Source organism: Zingiber officinale, chromosome 6B (assembly GCF_018446385.1).
Source record: "Zingiber officinale cultivar Zhangliang chromosome 6B, Zo_v1.1, whole genome shotgun sequence".
NCBI lineage: Eukaryota > Viridiplantae > Streptophyta > Magnoliopsida > Zingiberales > Zingiberaceae > Zingiber > Zingiber officinale.
In genome coordinates, this window is record NC_055996.1 from 56,686,845 (window position 1) to 56,706,877 (window position 20,033).

The 20,033-nt window shown below is 41.2% G+C and overlaps 1 long non-coding RNA gene across 1 annotated transcript; it reads right to left on the minus strand.

Annotated features, from left to right (window-relative positions):
- Nucleotides 1–5,032: 5,032 nt before the first annotated feature.
- On the minus strand, nucleotides 5,033–5,759 carry LOC121990202. Its single transcript, XR_006114499.1, has 2 exons — nucleotides 5,575–5,759; nucleotides 5,033–5,471 (listed from the first exon to the last, which is right to left on the minus strand). It is a non-coding gene; the product is annotated as an uncharacterized LOC121990202 (long non-coding RNA).
- Between the last annotated feature and the right edge of the window lie 14,274 nt (nucleotides 5,760–20,033).

Below are 20,033 nucleotides of genomic sequence, written 5' to 3' on the forward strand. Positions count from 1 at the left end.
ATCTAAGTCCAAGAGTAGTACCACTCAACCTTATTATCATGCCGGACTAAGTCCACCGCAGGGTTTAACATGACAATCTTTATGAGCTCCTCTTGAGGACATTATCAACCTAGTATCACTAGGACACGTTTCCTTCTATAATCAACAACACACACTATGAGTGATACCATTTCCCAATTTATCGGGTTTATTGATTCATCGAACTAAATCTCACCCATTGATAAATTAAAGAAATAAATATCAAACATATGTGCTTGTTATTATATTAGGATTAAGAGCACACACTTCCATAATAACTGAGGTCTTTGTTCCTTTATAAAGTCAGTATAAAAGGAACAACCTCAAATGGTCCTACTCAATACACTCTGAGTGTACTAGTGTAATTATATAGTCAAGATAAACTAATACCTAATTACACTACGACCTTCTAATGGTTTGTTCCTTTCCATTCTGGTCGTGAGCTACTGTTTATAATTTATAAGGTACTGATAACATCATCTTCTGTATGTGACACCACATACTATGTTATCTACAATATAAATTAAATGAACAACTACAAAACAAATGTAGATAATTAGACCAAATGTGATTCTTTATTCATAATGAATGTTTACAAAGCTTAGGCTTTCAGTATACACTCCAACACTTCCAAGATGAGGACCACCTAGCACCTTCTTCTTCTTCCTTCAAGTTTCGGCCAAGCACCAAAATCCAAGGATGAAGAACTTTTTCCACCAACTAAGCTCCAAGGGATGCAAGCTTTCTTTCCTTCTTCTTCTTCTTCTCCAAGTAGTATCCGGCCACCACAAAAGCTCCAAGCAAGGAAGAGTTTCGGCCACCACAAAGAGGAAGAGAGGGAGAGAAGATGGCCGACCACAACACCAAGGAAAAGAGGGAGAGAATAATAGAGGTTGTATCTCATGAAGGCACCCCAACCCCCTCTTTTATATTCCTTAGCTTTGGTAAATAAGGAAATTTAATTACAATAAAATTTCCTTAATTTTCCTTGTCATCAATTAATTAAGAAAAATTAAATAAAATTTCTTAATCAATTATGTAATGGCCGACCACCTCATAGAGAGCAAACAAGATCATTTTTAATCAACAATTAAAAATTCCTTATTTGTCTTCGGAAATTTTAAAAAATAAAATTTCCCTTTAAAATCCCTTCATGGTTGATAAAAAGAAATTTCTATAATTTTAATTTTTCAACATGTGAATAATTTACAAAAAGAAAAAATAAAATATCTTTCCTATCTACAAATAAGGAAAGAGATCTAATCTCTTTTCTTAATCTTTAGTAGAAGAGATATTTTAATTTTAATTATCTCCAATAAATTATATCTTCCACATAAGAAAAATTTAAATTTAAAATTCTTTTAAATTTAATGGGGGTCGACCACCTAAGCTTGGGTTCAAGCTAGGGCCGGCCACCCATGAATCAAGGCTTGGCCGACCCTAGCTTAATCCACAAGCTAGCTTGGCCGACCCCCTCATCATGGGTATGAAGGTGGGTATAGTGGGTATAGTACTCTATAAATAAGAGGCTACGATAGGTACCGAGAGGAGGAATTGGTTTTGGTCTCCCGATAAAATTAAGCATCCCGTGTTCGCCCCGAACACACAACTTAATTTTATCAATAATAATTCATTCCACTAGAGAACTATTATTGAACTACCGAACCAATCCCAAATTATATTTTTGGGCTCCTTCTTATTATGAGTGTGTTAGTCTCCCTGTGTTTAAGATGTCGAATGTCCACTAATTAAGTGAGTTATTGACAACTCATTTAATTAATATCTTAATCCAAGAATAGTACCACTCAACCTTATCGTCATGTCGGACTAAGTCAACCTGTAGGGTTTAACATGACAATCCTTATGAGCTCATCTTGGGGACATTATCAACCTAGATTACTAGGACACAGTTTCTTTCTATAATCAACAACACACACTATAAGTGATATCATTTCCCTACTTATCGGGCTTATTGATTTATTGAACTAAATCTCACCCATTGATAAATTAAAGAAATAAATATCAAGTATATGTGCTTGTTATTATATTAGGATTAAGAGCACACACTTCCATAATAACTGAGGTCTTTGTTCCTTTATAAAGTCAGTATAAAAGAAACGACCTCTAATGGTCCTACTCAATACACTCTAAGTGTACTAGTGTAATTATATAGTTAAGATAAACTAATTCCTAATTACACTACGACTTTCCAATGGTTTATTCCTTTCCATTTTGGTCGTGAGCTACTGTTTATAATTTATAAGGTACTGATAACATCATCTTCTGTATGTGACACCACATACTATGTTATCTACAATATAAATTAATTGAACAACTACAGCTAAATGTAGACAATTTGACCAAATGTGATTCTTTATTCAAAATAAATGTTTACAAAAACTTAGGCTTTTAGTATACACTCTAACAGTTGGGGGCGAGTGTATTCGCCTTTTGCCATCATATTGCCATCATGTTTAAGGTCAGATTAGAATTCATATGTTAAATTAAGGATTAGACATTAAGTATGTCTATATCGAAATCTATATGATGTTAAATTTTGAGAAAACCATGTGCTCTCTTTAGTAAAGAAAAAAAATATCGTAATATAATTCATACCGCGTGTGCTATAACGACAATAAGGATAGTAGAAGAATGGATCATTGCTTCTGTACTATGTGAGACCTTTGAGATTATAAGTTAATCTCAATCTTACCCTAAGTGATTATTTAGCTGTCTACCTGAAGTTTTGATCAGTGTCTGCTATTTTAGCATATTTCCTATTGGCTATGGGTGATTCGGTCTATAGAGTATAAATAGAAAAGTGACTGATTAGAATGAATAAATTCTAGCTAAAAAGGAAGATTAAATAAATTTACATCTTTTGATGTTATTCACTAGTGGATCCATTTCTGTTGTGTATCGAAATGGTTGTGAATATTTGAATATGGAACATGATCTTAACATAAGAGTCAATATGAGAAATTAGAGATGTTTATATTAATGTAAATAAAAATAATTTAATCTGGGATAAAGGTAAATTATTAATGTCTCTGATTCATTCTATACAACACCTATGTAAGGTGTAACAATTTTCTTAACAATAATTGTTAAGTGTGCTTACTGTCACACGAACTATTTTCCCTAAAGTATGGATTGGATGCTCTTCTTTAGTCTTTGTGACTAATTAGTATTTTTCTCTGGTTTTTGTGACTTGATTATAATATAGTCTATGTGACTTACATGGTCTTTATGACTATTTAACCTTTATGGATTGATTTGAATGAGTGAGAGATGTATGAGTTATAAAGATAAAAGGGTGCCTCTTCCCCTTCACCTTCATCCTTTATGAGTGACCATTCATCTTCCACCTTTATGAACGATATTATTGTCGCTTGCCTTTATATAAGAGGCGGCCAAGGAATTGAAAGGAAAAGGTGGTGAACAAGTAATCGGCGAAGAAGAATATGTTGGAGTAATCTGGGTACTCTAGGTTTTGATGTTTGGGCAAAGGTTTAAATTATGTTTATTGTTGTATTTGATATGCATTGTGAGTGTGCAGGATACATGTACAACAAGAAAAGTCCAAGGGTGATCTTGGCAAAGGAGGAAAGTCCAAGGATGAGTCTTGGCGGTGTAAGTCCAAGCATGTAGTCTTGGCAACGTAAGTCAAAGTGTGATTTGGCAATGGATGAAGTCCCGGAAGTGTGACCTCTTGGCAAAGGAAGACCCGACAATAATGATAAGACCGATGGAAACTCCAGAAGGCAAGACATGAAGGATGGGGAGGTATCCGAGGGACGCAAGGCTGATAGAGGAGGCTAGAAGGCTAGGTCTAGATTGGTCGGGCGAGGACGAGTGCTGAGTGAATGTACTCAGGGGTTAAATCATAAGTTTAGGGTTTTACTGTAGCATTACTGTAACAGTATTGTAGTGTTACTGTCGCAGTACTGTAACAGTCGATTGATGTTTTCATCAGTCGACTCGTGCGGTCGATCGGACAGTCGACTGGGAGCGAACATAATACTTCTGTTAGTTCGGTTAGTGTGAAGCAGTCGACTGATGAAAGTATCAATTGACTGGCATCGAGCCATTGGGTTGTAACGGTCAAATCTCTACAGAGGGCGGTCGATTGGTAGACGGGGTTTTCCAACTCGTAGCCTATATAACAAAGCATTGGAAGCTTGGTTAAGGTTGACGAAATTAGTGGTGGTTAACCCTAATTAGAGTCTCCAAGTGCCCAAGTGATCTAGCATATTTGTATGAGGTTGTGGCGAGGTTTCTCCACCCACAAGGAGCTATGCGAGCTAGTCGGGAGTTCTCCGGGAAATCATCCACCGACGGATCGAGATCGTCCACCTTATGGACAGTTGTGGAGTAAAAACTTTATCTCCGAACCACGTTAAATTAACGTGTTAGGTTTGCTTTCTATTGTTAGTATTTGTTTTTATATTCCGCTGTGTGTACTAACTATTATAGGAAACGACATTTTGGATGAGACACTATTCACCCCCCTCCCCACTCTAGCGGGCATCAAGGTCCCAACAGAACATATCCTATGGGATTTGATTTATGAATCTTGAAAAGCTTTTCGATTCGTTCGTGATCATTCTTCCAACGACAAATAAAGATCAAGATCTACTATGAAAGATCACTTAGAATTTGGATCTCATGCTTTAGAATCAGCACAAGTTAATGGAGAATTTGCTTCACAAAGCAACAGGTTCGGATATGTTCGTTACAATAGTGTCTGAGTTTACTGACAAGGAAGTTCACCGTAGTGAATGATTTGGCTATTACCTTGGGTATGATCAACACAACACAAGGTGCAACCATAAGAGTTGTTGAGCATATCACAATGTGCAGGGACAGCCATGATTCTGTGAAGTTCTCTTCGATAGTGACGAAAAGGGAAATCATCGTGAAGAATACAGCAAGCCGCTCTACACGTTCAGGATGACAAATTTGAATTTGATTGTTGGCAATCCCCATGACAATTTTATCACCATAAAAATACTTGAAAAAACAAAAGACGATCATTCTTGCTAAATTGAAACGCATATAGATAGCGCAAAACATTAAGTTTTACTCGAACCATAGAAGCTCAGTCCCTCTAATTATAAATGGGAACTGAGCCTTTGGCTTCCATAGAGCAAACACTTCACCACATCGTCACAATTTGCACAAGGATTAAGTAGTAAGAAAGTAAACAAGGATGCATGGAGCCTTCTTTTCGGGACACAAGTACGAGTCCTACTGCCTCCAATCATCATCGATTCGCTCGAGCCTGAGCCGCTCTTGAACGAAGGAAATGAACTTTGCAGCTCTTCTATCGACTTCGTTACTATAATCGTAGCTAGTAAAGTTGCCCATTCCTTGCTTGTTGATGGAGGAGCTTTTAGTCTTGATTGAGGGCATCATATGTTCATCTTCCCCATGGAAAGTTGATGGAACTCCTAAAGGATTTCAAGTAGCAATTATCTTATTGGCATGCTAGCTAGCTATATATATAAACTTATCGTGGCTTAATTTGGCGATAAGAAGATATAGTCGACTGACCTCTAGTTGGCAATTTACGCTTGTAGAGCGACTCCATTTGCTTCTAATTTCTTCCTTTGTTTCGTCAAACTTAAGAGCTTGAAAGATGATTTAGATCTTTCACTCGAGTGCTATTTATAGTATGAGGGAAGGTTGATGGATGAAAACCCATTTAGTAGAAAATGATAGGTTAAATATCTCTTTGAAGTAAGTTTTTGATTTTTTTTAACATAGTTGAAAATATTTCATGTATATATACAAGAAAAGAATAAGCTAAAAAATGATTTGTTTTTATTTTTTAAAAAACATAGTTAAATTATCTGGCGAGAAGGAAAAGAGTGAGCTAAAATATCTCTTTTGAGATAACTATGAAACTTTCTTTTCCATGTGTAATACATATATCTATCTAGTGGAAGAAAAGATATGCTAAAGTTCTTTTGAGAGTATCCTTAAAGATATAAGTTTTTTTCTTTTTTTTTTTAGAGCTAAAACGTGCTTAATGACCTATCTATTGTGGAAGAGAAAAGCTAAGTTTATGAGAAAAGGAACACACACAAAAAAAAAAGACTGACAAGCTCCGATCAGTGATGAACTCTTAGCCAAATGACTATTGCGATATATGATACGTAGGTCGTAAGTTTGCACCAGGTGATCAGTAAGGTAGTCACGGTAGATTTTGAGATGGCCATGAGCTCATCATTTGGCTCGTGGTAGGCGATAGAAAAGAAAACATGTTATTTTACTTGATTTTAGTGGTAAGCGATAGAGGATGTACTCAAGTGTGATAGTAATACCTTATGTCTTAACTATCGCATCGTCTTGAGAAGATGATAAAGGATGTACTCAAGATGGAAGAAAACATATTATTTTACTTGATTTTAGTAAAAATTAATATACGGGTGGGTTGACAATCCATTCTCCCCGTAATTTTTTATCTAGTAAATGAATAAAAATATGAGCAAAAATCAAACGGACATCCTTAAATTATCAAATTGCCAAATAGGCTCCCCTATTTTTTTTTAAAAAAAGTCTAAAGGACATTCCACTTTTAGAGTATCTTTACTTTCAATTGTAAACTACCACTAACTACTACAATTTATAGTAGCTATTTTGTAATTGTTATAATATATAATAATTGTAGTATTGTAGTAGTTATTTACTGGCTTCTATAATTGTGTAGTAACTATTTAGTAGTTTTTATAGTAACTATTTAGTAGTTTTTATGATTGTTTTAAAGTGATTTTGATGAATATAAATAATTTTTGGTTAAATTGGTAAAAAGCATTTTAATATAATAATATTCTTCAGAATTTAAAATTTAAGATTTAAGACTCATCTATAACTGTTTAACATTTACTTAATAGCTTCTGTAACTTTTTTTAAGTGATTTTTCTTAAGATTTGATAAATCTGATTTTTTTTATAACCCTTTTTGATCAATATCCTAAAAATGTCCTAAAAATATCTCAACCTTTTTACAATTTATTCCTTTAATATTTTTTAAACAATAATATAAATTCTATTTAATTTATATAATTTTCATATCAACCACATAAATAGAAGCACTCCGAGTGTTAAATATCTTGGAATTCAAATTTCTCAAGTAAGTAATTGTTGTTGAGTGGATAATGTCACCGTCCTTTATTCTTGAATGGTTCAATAAAGAGGAGTGTTTTAAGTCGCCATCCGTCTGTTTTTTATCTTTAAACTTTGAATCTCTTTATGAAGGGGAACAAACAAAAAAAAAAAAAAAAAAAACCCGACAAGTTTGGATCAGTGATGAACTCTGAGCCAAATGACTATTGCAATCTTATAATAAGTAACCACCGCAAACTCACGGCGGCCTACCCACAAGGAGTCATAAGTTTGTAACCAAGTGATTACCGTGAGCTTGTGGTAAGGTACTCACTGTAGCTTATGAGATGGACATGAGCTCATCATTTGGCTCATGGTAGGCGGCAGGCTGTACTCAAGATGGAAGTGTCCGGACACGTATGACTTAGAAGGATGAATAACTCGTGTCACTTTTTAAAACTTGATTGATAATGAAAATTGAAAGTGAAGACTCCATAATATTAATATCTTCTATTTTATTGGATATCCATCTCTTCGATGACTAATCCAATGATCTAACTCTCTTTTACAATTTCATTATGAAAACCTCCTTCTAGGAGGTGAATAAGCCTAGTACAATCTCGAACACGAGAAATATAACAAGAAATGAAAGTAAATACAATGAATACAAACAACTTTATATGAATCTTGCTTTGAGCGCTTTTTTGTTGTTTGAAAATACCTCTTGATAAGTTGGAAATGTAGTAACACTTCATTTCTAACTTCTCAAGAACCGGCTACTTCAAAACATCACGAAACCCCTTTTTCTAGGGTTTCTCTTGGATGGAAAACGCCTCTTAATTGATTAGTTTGCCTCCAATCGATTGTCACGTTAGATCGACCGTTCAAAACCTATAGAATTACTCTTTTTTGCATGTCCAATCGATTGGTGAGACATACCAATCGATTGCAACTTCTAATCGATTAACCAAATCGATTCCGAAGCTTTCTATTTTTTGCGAAAACACTCCAATCGATTAGCCTAATCAATTAAACCTCGCTGAATCGATTACCCCAATCGATTCCAGCACCTTCTGTTATCTAGCGAAAATGGCCCAATCGATTAACTCAATCGATTGGTGAAGCCTAAATCGATTGCCAGGTCTTTGTATTTCCTTGCAAAAACTGTCCAATCAATTGCCCTAATTAATTGACCTATGCTGAATCAATTGACCTAATCGATTCAGCACCCTTCTATGCTTCGTAAAAACAACTCTTAATAGATTACCCTAATCGATTGCCTTGGGCCAATCGATTACCCTAAACCCTAATACCTGGAATCCAAGTTTAGGGTTCTTTTGCTAAATATTCGGTCAATCTTGACCTATCAGGACTTCTTCACAAAGTGTTTAGTCAACCTTTGACCTATTTGGACTTTTTATCTCGTATTAAGTGTCCAGTCAACCTTTGACTCACTTAGACTTTTCTCTTGCTAACTTTCCATTGGACTTTCTTGTGCCTAACTTCTAGTTAGGACTGGTCACTCGGTAGACTTCCCACCTGCACCTCAATTAGGACTTTCCCCTATCTATCCTTAGTTAAGACTTTTCGTTGGCTAACCTTTAGTTAGGACTTTCTTCCATTGTCTAGTTCCTAACTAGGTCTTTTAGTGCCTAGCCCTGCTAGGACTTCTATTATCTAGTTCCCAACTAGATCTTCCACCGCCTAGCTCCACTAGGACTTTCTATTTGCCTAACCTCTAGTTACAACTTTCCCATTTAAGTATCCAATCCTCCCTTAACCTACTTAACTTCTCTCTTACATATTGTCAAACATTAAAACTCAACCTCGAGTCAATCCGAGCTTAGTCAAATTAGTCAACATTGACCTGAGGACGATCACACCAATAATCTCCTCTTTTTTGATGTTTGACAATATGTTAAGTTAGGCTAACCTGTATTAGTCCAACTTCTTACTTCATCCCATGACAAAGCATGTATGAGGGTTTCCTAACTTAAACCCTACATTCTCCTCCTTTGACACACATAAAAAATCTTCTCCTAAGATTCATTCATCTTATCCTTCAAACATCTCGATGAAGGTTTTATATCTTTCATTGTATCCAATGCTTTTCCTTAAGTATTCAACCAACATCCTTCTATAAATCTTCTTTCTTATCCAAATCATGTGTGTATCTCCCCCTCAAGACATTCTCTATCCTTAACCATTGCACCAATAATGGTTTTTGAGTTCCTAAAAATTTAGGAAATCTCAAAATTTGAGTCACAAGGTTAAAAATTCAACATTGAATCTAAACTTCCTCCTTAACTCCAAATTAGTTTCCTTTAACCATTTGTTTCTTACTTTCATCAAGAAAACTATCCTTAAATACTTATCAAAGCATTTCATAGGGTTAAAAATGTTGGATCGTGAAGCGTCGATAGAGGGGGGGGGGTGAATATCGATTCGAAAAACAACGTTAAAGAGAGTTAAGCGCAGCAGAATAAAAAAACAATAAACAAGTGAACACGGTATTTTTTGTTAGGATCTTCGGATGGCTAGAGAGGGGGGTGTGAATAGCCTCCTCTAAACGCTTAAGGAATTTCTTCCTACAAATCGTTAGCACAGCGGAAATATGCAAACAAAAATGTAATACACGAAAAAGAAAGACAAGCACCACTAACACCAGTATGTATGAGGTTCGGGGATAACTTGCCCGTACTCCTCGGCGTGTCCGTAAGGTGGACGATTCCTTGATCTTTCGGTAGATCACACCCTGGATAGATTCCGGCTAAAGATTTCCTCCTTCTCGGTGGAGTAACCTCTCCACAAAGTCTTTAGAGATATGTAAATGAAGCACAAGACTTACAGCAATCAGTGGCTAGAAAGAATGAAGAATACGCTCACAACCACACGAAGACGACAGCAGAGCGCAAGAAGGAAAACAACAGCTTCTCAGCTAAGAGCTCGAAAAAACCTTTTCACTTGCTTGATCGATTCTTGTTCTTCTATCATCTTCCTTCTTCTTATGCCTCTGTTTTTCCACTGCGTTCAACCTATACAGAATCACTGTCAACCTGCACCGAATCGCTGCTGCAAGCTAAGGCGTCGCCAATCACTCTTCCTCCTCATCTGATTCTCTGAACTCATACCAATAGAACCCATGTTCTTCACAGGTGTCTTTGAGCTCGAACCAATAAGCAAGAGTCAAGCTGACTGTCAACTGATCGCAGCTAGATCGCAGCCAGTGAACGTTGATGCTCCAATTGCAACATTTGCAGCGAAACACAGTAGAAAGAAACCTTTGTTTTATTCTCCTGATCGAGTTTAATTTGAATTTAAGAATTGACATGATACCTGCAACCTGCAAATTAAAAAGCTCACAGCAGATGGTTAAATCAGACGAATCAGAAGTTGCAGAGAAACAGCAGAAACTACAGACATTATCGTGGATCGGTCAGCAGACCGATCCATAACCTTTCTGACTGATCAGGCCATAGCCTGATCGGTCCAGGAAGGCTCTGATCGGTATGTGGACCGATCAGGCTATAGGTGGATCGGTCCACAGACCGATCCCCTATCCTTTCTCTCGAAATCCGTTGCCTCCTGATCGGTCACCAGACCGATCAGTAATTCTCACAGAGAGTTACTGATTGGTTACGGATCGGTCACCAGACCGATCAGTAATTCTCACAGAGAGTTACTGATTGGTTACTGATCGGTCTGGTGACCGATCAGATAACCATAGTATCACTGGATCGGTCAATAGACCGATCCAATGCCTATGTAGGTTTAGAGCTTCCCATCCCTAAACCCTAAAGCCTTCCTGGTCTAGAGAACGAGCTACCGAGCCGTCTCTGACCTAGTCCGAAGAACGAGCTACCGAGCCCTCTCCGACTTCCACGTCCAGTCCAGAGAACGAGCTACCGAGCCCTCTTTGACCTAGTCCGGAGAACGAGCTGCCGAGCCCTGTCCGACTCCGTCTGGTCCAGAGAACGAGCTACCAAACCCTCTCTGACCTAGTCCAGAGAATGAGCTACAGCTCGAGCCCTCTCCGACTCCGTCCGGTCCAGAGAACGAGCTACCAAGCCCTCTCTGACCTAGTCCAGAGAACAAGCTAACGAGCCCTCTCCGACTGTCACGCCCCAGAGGAGTCCCTGTCCGAGAAAATTTCGGCAGCATCTCCCCTGTACGGTGGACAATCTGAAACTTTTCTACATCCTCATATACCTCAGCCACAGGCGGCTGGAATAATAAAAACAATAAAATACAACCACACATACATCCACGCAGTTTATATATAAGTACACAGATCAGTAATATCATGACTCGAAAACAACCCTACTCCACTACACTCGTAAAGGTCAAATCCGACAATAAAACCAACTTACCTCTTCTGCCATCTAAGCAGGCATGTAGTAGAACAAATCTAACAAAAATCCATCAACAAGGACAATCCAAACAATATCCAGGTATCAAACAAAACCAAGTGTAAACATGGTCAAATAAGAAGCAAAACAAAACCAAAAGATCCATAAGTCTTCGGGGTCTTCAGGGGACCAGCAACTAGAACTCTCTCCTGACAGCATCATCCTAAAATATAACAACAATGGAGGCGTGGTGAGTCCAACACTCAGCAGGTACAATTGATATACAAAGTAAGGAAATAACACCTAGCACTAATCATGCGTACAGTCTCCTGATGTAATAAAGGTAAATGCATATTGAAGTAAACAGGAGAATACTGTACTAACCAGGACCTGGGTATAAAGACAAGTAGTCCGAGAGATATGGAAATCCTGTATGCATGTCAAACATAGGTATCCAAACAATATGCAGCATATAAATGCAGCAAACACAAACACAAGCAATAAATGCATCATGCATATGATGCCAATGATGCGTCCTGGTCACCCCTGACGTCAGTCGATCATCTCACACAATAGTGAGGCCGAGTGGGTAGTGCTGTGACAACCGTGCACTCTGTCGTCACTACTCCTGATGAGTGACCGAGTGGACGGGATGCTGTCGGAGTACACCTATCCTCCTACCCCAAATCATAAATGGGGGAGCGCAATGCTCTCAACTCCCGGTACACGATGACGGGGAGGAATCCCTGCCGGATAACACGTTGTGTCACACTACCCATGAGCGGACCAACGGTGCCTAACAGAGTCCCTGCTACAACACACTCTGCCTGAATCGACCACTAACTCATGAGTGGTGGTGTGTGCAGATCCATGTAACTGGCGATGTGCTTAACAATAATGGAGCGGACTATCGCACAGTATGCAATCATGCAAATAGTGCATGACACTAACCACAAAATATCCTGACCTAATCCATGTGTATATAAAAGTGCACCATAGGTCAACGAATCAAATCAAATCAAAGGTACGCAGAAGGTATAAAAACCTAGGTCCTAAACATGGTTAAGCATGGTATATCACTACCCCTATAAGCATGTATCAACAGGTAAGGAATACATGAGATGCAAAACAAACAATCAATCAATCATGTAACAATTATTGGGTAGTGATTAACCGGAATAAATAAGAACATAATTAATGCAACTTGTTATATTCACTACTATGTATATCAAATGACATAAGTCAAAAGTACCCGCCTCCTATAAAATGGTCCAAATCTGACTCCGAGATACTCGTCTCGCGTCAAAGTCCTGTGTCACGAATAGAAATATATTTTATTTAGCTTCAATCATATAAATAGCTAAATAAAATCTCTTACACTAATTTAGGGCAAAACCCTAATCCATAAACCTCGACCAACTAGGGTTAGCTTCTTAAACCCTAATTCGTTCCATTAGATTTTAAATCAATCAAATCTCACCTAATACATACATTTTTTTTTATTTAGCATATACCCAATGAAATAGCTAAATAAAAATCCCTAACACAAAATAGGACAGACCCAAATAAACCCATAACATATCCCAACTCCATTTACTCATAACAACATAGATTTAAATAATTTTTTATACTCCTCATTTCTTATCCTTTCCTAGCTCCAATTTTATGTACGCTGTAACAAAAGAAATGACTTCCTCTACACCTTACCTCAAATCACAGCCAGGGATATTGCTGGAAATTGTGGCCGGAAATCACAGCAGCTGCCGGGGGCACCTGCTGTCGTTCACCTATGAAGCAACCAGGACAAATTCTTATACCGTGACTAGATCCGAAGCAAGGAAGAACATGAACTGGAAATCAATAACCGAAGTCATACCACAACCCTAATTCCACACCACACCTCGACCAGGGTTTCCTGTGGCCGGCGGCGGCGTGGGAATTTCCACAGAAAAAGGGACAACGGGGCAGCCTCGGCAGGAGGAAGCTCGGCTAGGGCACGGTTCACACAAGCGTCAACGGTACAGCAGCGTTTGCCGTCGCTAGCAGCAGTGGGAAGAGGAGTTCGGCTCGGGAGAAAGTCAAAAATGAAGAAGATGAAAAGGAGGGCTCGGCGGAGGGGTTGTATGCTCGAGGAGGAGTAACCGCCGCCGGCGGTTAGGCCAAAGAGGAGAAAGGAAGGGCGGCATCGGGATGGCTCGGGTGTGCGAGGGAGAAAGAAAACGGGACGGCGAAAAACAAGAAAAAGAAAAAGGAAAAAGGGAAAAGAAATTAAAACTTTTCCTCATTAAAACAGGGTAGCCTAAACAGGCTTTTCCGGACCCTGTTTTTATCCCCGTAAACTCGTCCATACGAGCTCCGAAAAATTCCCGAAAAATTTCCAAAAATTCCGGAAAATTCTCTTATTAATATTCGCATATTTTTCGGTATTTTACATTCTCCCCCACTAATAAAAAAATTTGGTCCCCAAATTTTATTATTTACCATCAGCAAGTACTAACAACAGATATAGAGTACAAAATACTGAACGGTAAATTAAATCACATACCTCAAGTGAAAAGATGGGGATATCGAGCTCGGATCGTATCCTCGAGCTCCCAAGTAGCCTCCTCATCCGAATGATGCTGTCATCCGACTTTAACCAGCCGGATAGTTTTGTTCCGCAACTGACGCTCTTTCCGGTCGAGAATCCGTACCGGAACCTCCTCATATGTAATGTCAGGCTGAACTGGAACTAGAATATCTGCCAGCACATGCGTCGGGTCGTGCATGTATCTCCTCAGCATCGATACGTGGAATACATCGTGAACTCCTGACAGGGACGGTGGTAGTGCCAGTCGGTAAGCTACCGCTCCGATCCTCTCCAAGATCTCGAAAGGGCCAATATACCGCGGAGCTAGCTTACCTCTGAGGCAAAATCTCTTCACCCCTTTCGTGGGTGAAACTCGCAGAAATACATGATCGCCAACAGAGAACTCTAGTGGTCTGCGTCTCCGATCAGCATAACTCTTCTGGCGATCCTGCGCCTCTGACATCCTCCGTCTGATAGTACGGACCAACTCTGCATCCTGCTGAACTCTATGAGGTCCCAACAACTGGGCCTCTCCAACCTCATCCCAGAGGACGGGTGTCCGACAAGGTCTACCATACAACGCCTCAAACGGTGTCATCTAGATAGCCGAATGAAAGCTGTTGTTATAAGTAAACTCAACTAACGGTAGATGGTCCTCCCAACTGCCTCCAAAATCCATAACACATGACCTCAGCAGGTCCTCTAAAGTCTGAATGGCCCGCTCTGACTGTCCATCTGTTTGTGGATGGAAAGCTGTACTGAAACGGAGTTGTGTGCCCAAAGCCTGCTGCAGACTCTACCAGAAACGAGACGTGAACCGTGGATCTCTATCCAAAATGATACTCAACGGAACACCATGTAGTCTGATAATCTCCCGACAATACAAATCTGCCAATCGATCCAGAGGATCAGTCCTCCGGATCGCTAAGAAGTGCGCGGATTTGGTTAATCGATCAATGATTACCCAAATCACGTCATGGCCTCGTCGTGTCCTCGGCAAACCTACCACAAAGTCCATGGTAATGTGATCCCACTTCCACTCAGGAATAGGAATCCGCTGAAGTAATCCTGCAGGTCTCTGGTGCTCAGCCTTCACCTGCTAACAAACAAGACATCTAGCTACGAAATCCGCGATGTCTTTCTTCATGCCGTTCCACCAATAGGAACGCCTCAAGTCCCGATACATACGGGTCCCACCTGGATTGATCGTAAATCGAGAACGGTGAGCCTCCTGGAGTAGCTCCTGTAAGACCGGATGAGACTGAGGTATGCATAATCTGCCTCGGAAGTATATAACACCCTCCTCGTCTCGTGTGAACTCGGTCTGCTGCCCGGAAGCTATCTGACTGCTAATGAACTGCAAATGCTGATCACCAGCCTAGGCCTCTCAGATCCTAGTCCTGATCGACGACTGAGCAACCATTGTAACCAGAATACCCTGCTCTGTCGGTCCCTGCTCCTCAAGATCTAGCTCAGAGAAACCCTGAATCAAGTCCGTGACTGAAGTCCGGTGGCAAGCCAAAGTCCCTCTGTACTTCCTGCTGAGTGCATCGGCAACCACATTAGCTTTACCCGGGTGGTAGCTAATGGTACAATCGTAGTCCTTCAGAAACTCCATCCATCTCCTCTGTCGGAGATTAAGCTCCTTCTGGGTAAAAATGTATTTGAGACTCTTATGATCTGTGAGAATCTCAAATGTAATGCCATATAAATGATGACGCGAAATCTTCAATGCATAAATGATGGCGGCTAACTCCAGGTCATGAACTGGGTAGTTCTTCTCATGCTCCTTCAGCTGACGAGAAGCATAAGAGACTACTCTGCCGTGCTGCATCAGAACAGCACTCAAACCCTATAGAGAAGCGTCGATATAGAGTACAAATCCATTCTCTCCAGAAGGTAAAACCAAAACTGGAGCCGACACTAATCTCCGCTTCAGCTCCTGAAAGCTGGTCTCGCAATCCTCGGACCACATGAACTTCACGCCTTTCCTGGTAAAGCGTGTCAGCGGCATAGCAATACGCGAGAAACCCTCGACGAAATGTCGGTAATATCCGGCCAATCCCAGGAAACTGCGGATCTCCTGAACTGACTTCGGCTGCTCCCAACTAGTGACAGCCTTGATCTTTTGAGGATCAACTGAAATACCTCTGCTAGAAACCACGTGTCCCAGAAAACCGACTGAGGATAGCCAGAACGCACACTTGCTGAACTTCGCGTACAACTGATGACGTCGAAGAATCTCCAAAACTGTGCGAAGATGCTGTGCGTGCTCCTCCTCGGAATGGGAGTAGACCAATATGTCATCAATGAAGATGATAACAAACTGATCCAAATACTCCAAAAAGATGCGGTTCATCAAGTCCATAAACACCGCTGGAGCATTGGTAAGCCCAAATGACATTACCAAAAACTCATAATGACCGTATCTCGCACGGAAAGCTGTCTTCTGGATATCTGAGTCTCTGACCCTCAACTGATGATATCAGGATCGCAGATCAATCTTAGAATACACTGATGTACCCCTGAGCTGATCAAACAAATCCTCAATCCGTGGTAAAGGATATTTATTTCCGACGGTCACTGCATTCAGCTGTCTGTAGTCAATACATAACCTCATAGTGCCATCCTTTTTCTTGACAAATAATACCGGTGAACCCCATGGAGAAACACTAGGCCGAATGAATCCCCTGTCTAAAAGCTCCTGGAGTTGAACCTTCAACTCGTTCAACTCTTTTAGTGCCATACGATAAGGAGCTTTCGATGTCGGCGCGGTTCCCGGAATCAACTCAATAGCGAACTCCACTGGCCTTCTGGGAGGCAAACCAGGTAGCTCCTCTGGAAATACATCTGGGTACTCCCGGACTATAGGAACGTCGGAGAGCTGCGAACTACTGCTGTCTTCAGTACTAATCAAAATAACAGCCGTGTGATAGCAGCTTCTGCGCCTGAATCGCCGAAATAATCGAGATGCCGTCATCTCTGATGCCAGTGAAACTCCACGAGGGTTGGTTCGGAGGCTGGAAAGTGACCACCCTCGTCTGGCAATCAACGGTAGCATGATATACTGATAGCCAATCCATGCCAAGAATGATATCAAACTCGACCATCTCCAATACTAGAAGATCTACCGTAAGTATCATGTTGCCAAAGTCTAACGGGCAACCTCTGATCTCCTGGGTGACGTCTAAAGTATCACCGGACGGTAGGGAGACAGTCAATCGCTGCAGTCTAACAGTAGGTAATCTACCAATCTCCCGCATAAAGGTACGGGATATAAAAGAGTGCGAGCTACCAGTATCAATTAATATATCAGCGGAAAATGCATAAATGGAAATCATACCGCGGAAAACAGATCCGTCGGCTCGCTGCGCATCCTCTATGGTAATAGCATGAACACGTCTAGTCTCTGGCGGAGGAGGAGGTGGTAACGCTGCCAGCGGCTGCTGCGGCTGGGCAGAAGCCTGCCACTGAGGCGGTGCTGAATAATGTGCCAGAGGAGACTGAGAGGATGGTGACTGATACTGTGCCGACGACTGGGACTGAGTCTGGTACTGGCCTAGAGGCTGAGGCTGCATCTGATACTGCCCCTGCATAGGATAATAAGGTCCTGGAACAGAACTCTGGGGTGCTATGGAAGCACTGGAGTACTCCTGTCCAAGCATGCCAAATGCTGTTGCTGCAGGTGGAGCTATCCCCTGCTGACGATGTGAAGACTAGGCTTTCTGCCCTCCTCGATATGCCCCTGACTGACTAGACTGTCCCCTCTGACCTGATCCTCCGGAACCCGTGTGCTGAGCCTTCAGCTGACAATCTCGGCTCTGGTGCTCAGGCAGTTTGCAATAAAAGCAAACTGGCTGTCCCAGAGAGCAAGCTGAGGTGAGGTGATCTCTGGATCCACATCGGAAATAGTGAGTATCGCTGGAAGGTGGTTGCCGATTCTGTTGAGAAAACCGGGAACGTCCTGAAGAAGAACGCCCTGACTTCTGAGGCCTACGAGATACCCCAGAACTACCCTGACCTGACCGACTGCGACTACTCTGCTGCTGTCCTGTCGCCAGTGTCTGCTGGATCTGTCCGGATGTCTGACCCGTATGCTTCCTCTTCCTGTCCGGATATGCTCTATGCTGAGCTAACTCTATCATCAAAGCTCGATCCAATGCATCTGAGTAAGATACGATCCTTAAGCCGGCAAGCCTTACTTGCAGATAACCATCCAGTCCCTGTATAAACTGCATCATACGAGATTTGTCCTCCGCAACTAACTCTGGACAAAACTTAGCCAACCGGTTGAATTCAGTATTATATTCTGTCACAGAGCGATTGTTCTGTCGCAGACTCATGAAATCCTGTCGGCGAGCCATCTGATATGATAGTGGGAAGAAACGGCTCTCAAAAGCCTCTCTGAACCTGGCCCAAGTAACGTTCCGCTCGCCGATGATAGAACGCTGTGTAATCCACCAGGCGTTAGCCTCATCCCGTAAATGGAAAGCAGCCAGCTCTGCTTTCTCCCACTCTGAGCAAGCTATATAGAAGAAGGTCTGCTCCATAGTCTCTATCCATGATAAAGCCATACCCGGATCAAGGTCTCCTCGGAAGAGAGTGAATCGAGTCTTTATCGACTCTGCTAATACTGGAATCCTAGCTCGTGCTGCGAAAATATCAGTGAGCTGTGTCGGGACGGCTGCAGGAACTGGCGGAACCACTGGAACTGGTGCTACAAGTGGTACCGCGGAATAAACCGGAGGAGGAACTCCCGGTGCTGCTGAATAAACTGGAGCATAAGCCGTCGGTGGTACTGTCGGGTGAACAAAAGTGGCCGCAGCTGGAGGTACGGTAGGAAACGGTACTGGATGTGGAGCAGCTGCTGCTACTGTAGGCACTGGAAGCATAGGTGCCACTGGTGTCGGGTACACTGTAGGTCCAGGTGGCGGTGGTACTGAATACGCCGTAGGCTACTCTGGAGCAGATGTCGGGTACGCCAATGGTACCTCGGATGATACCGGAAGTACAGTAGGGATAGGTACACTCGGCGTAACCGAGGTAGGTACCTCTATAGGAGCCGTCGGGGTCTGAGAGCCCGACGCACCCGCAATATGCTGAGTCTGTCCCTGACTGACAGGCTCATCAACAGTAGGCATCTCTGGCATATCCAGAGATCCCGTGGTCCTCGCACGTGGTCGTCCAGTACCACGTCTCGCCGCAATACGCGTAAACCTCCTCATATCTGTTAAATTATATTACAGATATTACTACCAATATAACAATCATAAAATAAACATCATACCTATTTACTGTCTGGAGATGTTCCGTCGCTGTCCAGTCCCCAATTTGACCTCAAAATTCCGAACGAGAAAATCGTCGGAAATCCATATAAATTCGAAATGGAAATCCGAATATAGCCACAACAGAAATCCGTATAAATCCAAAATAAATGCCCAGTTTGACTCGCAAATCTGGCTCTGATACCACTAAATTGTCACGTCCCAGAGGAGTCCCTGTCCGAGAAAATTTCGGCAGTATCTCTCCTGTATGGTGGACAATCTGAAACTTTTCTACATCCTCATATACCTCAGCCACAAGCGACTGTAATAATAAAAACAATAAAATACAACCACACATACATCCACGCAGTTTATATATAAGTACACAGATCAGTAATATCATGACTCGAAAACAACCCTACTCCACTACACTCGTAAAGCTCAAATCCGACAATAAAACCAACTTACCTCTTCTGCCATCTAAGCAGGCATGTAGTAGAACAAATCTAACAAAAATCCATCAACAAGGACAATCCAAACAATATCCAGGTATCAAACAAAACCAAGTGTAAACATGGTCAAATAAGAAGCAAAACAAAACCAAAAGATCCATAAGTCTTCGGGGTCTTCAGGGGACCAACAACTAGAACTCTCTCCTGACAGCATCATCCTAAAATATAACAACAATGGAGGCGGGGTGAGTCCAACACTCAGCAGGTACAAT